Genomic DNA, 5,302 nt, shown 5'->3' on the forward strand with positions numbered 1-5,302 from the left:
ACTCATGTAGTTCCTCTGTCCTTAATTTCCCAAGTCCAGTAGGTTTGTTCCCACTTTCTATGTAACTATACACTGCAGATCAAGCACTCCCCACTATATGACATGAGAATTTTCTTAAATTACAACAAGAACATCCTTTTGTTCTTCCATTACTTCTTAACTTATTATTTTAAGTAGAACTATATTCTTCCCACCTCACATGACAAAACTGTTGCTTAATAGACACATTTTTGCTAAGACAATATCACAGTAGATAACAATTGAACTTTGGGTTATTTTGTTCCTGAATAATTACCAACTTTAATCTTATAAGCTTAAAATAAGAACTTTCCCCTTATAATTTTTGACTATTTGAGATGTTTGAACTCATCTGAGTGGCTCTCTCCTTCCTGTAATATTGACTTACCTTTTATAGTCCTCTAAGAACTGGATTTGTCTAGAACTCCATTTACATGGCCAGTGGTTAATCTTAACAAGTGGTAATGAACTCAGTAGCTGGTTTTACCCATAGCAGATTTTAGTTGTTTTGTATTCTCAACTCATGGTTCTTTAAAGTGGCAAGCAATTATGGGGACAGATACTCCCGGAGAAACATGAGAAGGAAGCAATGACTGCCTTTGATCTGCCAGACTAAATGCACCAAACAAAACCAAGAAGCTAAAAAACAAAATCCACTTTATTTAATTTATTGGGGCTAAACATTTTAAAAGAATTCCTGGACATGATGGTGCATGTATGTAAAGCCAGCTAATCAGTACTGATACAAATGCATCATGAACTCAAAAGGCCTCCTTGTCTATACCGTAAATTCAAAGCCATACTAAGAAATTTACTAAGACATTGGTCAGTCTTGGCTTCCATTGAGACCAGCTGTCTCAAGAGAGGGGCCTGGCTATCTCCCACATGCAGCGGCCAGCTCTCCTGTTGCAGCAGCAGGGGCAGGGGACAGCTCTCCCTCACTCATGTCTCAAAATGAAAAGTAAAATGCAGACTAGAAATGCTGCTAGCTCCCTGTGGCCCGACCCATGGCCAGGGTCTGTGTGGATGTCAGTGACCTATGTTAACACTGAAGGCCATACTAAGGCCCGTGGTCTAGGCTGCCACCTGAGGCCTTGTTGAGACAAAAGGGCCATGCTGCCACAAGACCATACTATTCTGAGGATCGAGTGCTGACACCTGAGGCTGTGGTGATGTCCAGGCGCTAATTGCAGCTGAAGGCCACGTTTGGGTCTATGACATCTGATACCATCAAAGACTGTAGACCATGGAAGAGCTGGGCCACTTGGCCTGGGCACCAGAGAGCTGGTCCCACTCCTAGATGGCTGCCTCAGGGGAGAGTTCCCCCACCCCACTCCAGCAGAACAAGCACCAATGGCATGGCATGGGCGGGGGAGAGCTGCCCCCTGCCCCTGCTGCAGCAACAGGAGAGCTGGCCCCGCACATGGGGGAGCTGGATAGGCCCCTTCCCTGAGACAACTGTTCTGGATGGAGACCATGCCTGACCAATTCAACTACCATGCAGGCCCACAAACAGGGTTTTGAATTAGTCCACCCCAACATATACCCCATTTATGACCTGCTGGAGTGAATGAAGAGATCGGTCCTGTCAGGATTTCCGTGGTTGGAGTAACAGCGGGATATCTGAGAGAAGTTTCCCTGAGGGTCCAGTATTGATGGTGTAGCCAGAGTCCTTGAACAAGACCAAAAACTCACTCCAATGAACGTTTGCAAGTAAAGCTGTTTGAGCAAAAGGGTATAGAGCGTGACACAGTGAAGTTCCCAAGGCTACTACTATGACAAATGAATGTGTGATGGAGAGGCACGGAAGAAGGAGCAACTGTTTTGTTTTGTTTAGAATCACTTTTCTCATTTCTTTTTTTTTTTCTTTTCTTTTGCAGGACAAGGCTACAAGGGTGGAGTGAAGACATAACTGGGAAATAGAGTGGGATTAAGGTGCGTGATGTGAAATTCCCAAAGTTGGTAGAGTGCAAAAATGTAGCTCCACTGTGATTCTCTTGCCTCTGCCTCCTTGAGCAAATCTTGACAGTGTGTTGCCTGCTCTTGGGACCTTTTGCCTCCTACTGAGTTGCCTCACCCAGCCTTAGTATGAGGGTATATGCCTAATCTTATTAAATTTTGTTATGATGTCTTCCAATGATAATACTGGGAGGCCTGGTCTTTTCTGAAGAGAAACAGAAGCAGTGGATCTAGGGGAAAGTGCAGGTGTGGAGAGAGGTGTGAAGTGGGGATGTATAGAATGAGAAAAGAATAAATAAACTATTAGAAAATAAGAAATGTAGCCCCTGATATATTGATTTCCCAGCATGTATAATCTCTCAGTTTGTTATTCAATATTTAAAAATTAAAGTTATTGCTTTGTTCTCATTATTTTCATGAGTTTCCATAGGTTATATATGGATAGCTGTGCCTTGTTTTCCTCATGTCCTGAACCAATGTAGCTACTGAAGTGGGGGAGATTCTGATTTGTGGGAATGGTTGTACCTAATATAACCCTGCTTTAAGTGATCATGAATAATTTCCTGTGTGTATTTTTTAATTTCCCTATCTAGGTTCAGTGTTTGGTTTCAACATTGAATTCCCTTTATTCAGTGTCATCACCCCTTTGGCTAGTGTCCCTCATTTCTGAAAAGGAAAGAATAATTCAGACTTTGAACATCTATATACTAAGTGTTGTTCAGCAAGTTTCTAAGTGACCTTGGATGAATCGGTGTTTCTTTTAGTGTTCTCATTTATGATGTGTTGATAATCTTTTAAAGATATAATACGATGATACAGCTTACAGAAAAGGGCTTTGTAACGTGTGATATGTTTGTATGAAAGATAATGTTTCCCTTACTAAGAACCCTTCAGCAGAATTCTCTGGGGAGGTAGCATGTGTTTACATGGAATGTGCTTATAGACACTGACTAGTTAAAGGCAGTCATCGGATACTTACTGTATTATTGAAAATAAATTCTTCTGTATGCAGCCACCCCAAGCACTATTGCCTTCAGAAAGAAGTCTGTAGACCAGTGGGACCCATCTGTCTCAAGCAACAGGCCAGCCAGCTTCCAACCTGTCAAGCAACCACCTCCTAGCTCAGTTGGTTTCTCCACATTGCATCACAAATGCCATCAATTTCAATCAGCTTGGAGACTTGGTCTATAGAATGCCAAACCATCAATTTGACTAATCTGAGTACTGGTTGCTCCAGGTAATTTGGAGCTATATAGGCACATGGTTCATACAGAGAACCTTGTGTGCACCCCAGGGCTCTGAGATTATGGGAAAGGCTTCTTGTAACACATGCTATTATTGATCTCAAATCTCATCCATTCCAAAATACTTGTAATATAGGAAACAAAGTTAACACCATGGAAAGCAAGAACGTGTTATTCAATTTCCAAATTAAAAATACTTTTTTTTCTGCACTATATATTTATGTTCCTGACCCAGTTGATGTACTTGAAATTTTATACTTTTACACTCTTTGGAAATTAAAGACAAAAACAAAACCGCCAATTTGTTCCAAGAAACAAAATCGTATTTGGGTGACATAATTGGATGAATTTGCCAAATAAATTTCTACACAAATCTTGAAGGAATAGATTAGAGGGTAGACAACATTATTTAAGAAAATTCAAATGTTTTTCATCTCTGTAAGAAATGATATAGCATTAGCTATTTTATAAACATGCCAAACACTGAGCCAGGATTGAATGAATGAAGGCATTTTATGATTGACTTCAAAGATGTGTGGAAGGACTTCCAACAGGGATGGAGTAAGTGTGGTATAAACTGGATAATGGATGGTAGAAGCTAACTTCTTTGGATATTATTATGTTCATTAATGTCTGTCTATCACATGTTAATCAGACAATATGATATGGGAATTGTAAACGTACCCATGATATTTTTGATCAACTTCTCTACCCTCTATACTTTGGTTGTCTTAGTCATTGCCATTGACCCATGGATGTGGAGGAAAAAACAGTGTGTCAATAATGAGTCTAAGATTTAAGAATTTTCCAATTCTGCACTTATTGTTCTCATAACCAATTGCTAATATATGAATAAATCTTGACCAGCTTTCTGGAAGATGAAAGTCAAAGAAACCAGGCACTACTGGCATCTCAATGGATAACCCATCAAATCTTAGATCCACAGCTGCATATCTTACCACTGATAATCAAAGGTGTACAAGTGAACATAGTTCAAAATAGCAGATCCACCAACAGTGTCCAATCTAAGTAACCCAGTGAAAGAAAAATGAGTAGATTCTTCTTTAAGACATTAGATTGTAAAACGATTTATTGTGTATACTGACAGCTAACATAATAATTGAAGCAACAAAAACAAAAACTCTATACTTTTCAAATCATTTGTGACTCCATGTGGAATCCACCCAGGAGTAATCTGAACTTATGGAAGACATACCAGAACATGGAACATAGAAGAAGCTGTGGTTATAATCTTCCTGGGTACAGATTTATTGGAGCTAAGCTTCTTGCTTCATCAGATATTAGGCCTCCTCCCATTCTATCAGAGAAGGAACTCTTATGAATCTTATCAGAAGATAATGATTGATAGTGGATTTATTTACTGCTTAAGCAACATTTGCATCTGAAATCACACTACTCTTAAGCAGAAGTAATGATGAGTTAACTCCCTTAGGTGCTGAGGAAATAATGATAGTTTGAGAAGAGCAGCAATGAGGTGACTGGTACCACTATTAGGAAACCAAAACCATGCAGTTAGATAGGTCATAAGCCCTAGAGAATAATGCTCAGTAATGGTTTAGATTCTCAGTTGACAGAATTTAAAGGTAGAATAATGAAATACAAATGACAAAGTAAAGAAGGATGATTTCTAGACTTTGTGATATAAGGAAAATATGCCAAATTGCCACTGAAAACACAGAATAAGCATATCATGAAGTGGAGAAATGATTCAATGTTTCCAGATTAATTATATTCCATATCTGGAAGCTGCATTTAGAAACATGTTTTACATGAATATGGTGGTCATGTAAATCAGATAATATTGTAATGGTTTCTAACAATCAGATAATCTTCAAGCCATGAACCTGGATTAAGGAGTTCAGATAGGACATCAGATATCCAGAAATGATCCCATACCCACACTGAAAAACAGAAGTCATACCAAGAAAGATAGAAATGGTAAGTTGAGAAAGAAGAACTAGGACAGGGGGTGGGGTATGAAAATCAGTGGTGTGTTGAATAAGAAGCTAGGAAGTAGAAGTACCAAAAGAGAAGATGAGAACATGAACAGTGTTGAATGT

Source organism: Peromyscus californicus, unplaced genomic scaffold (genome assembly GCF_007827085.1).
Source record: "Peromyscus californicus insignis strain IS unplaced genomic scaffold, ASM782708v3 Scaffold_5__1_contigs__length_169319896, whole genome shotgun sequence".
Lineage (NCBI taxonomy): Eukaryota > Metazoa > Chordata > Mammalia > Rodentia > Cricetidae > Peromyscus > Peromyscus californicus.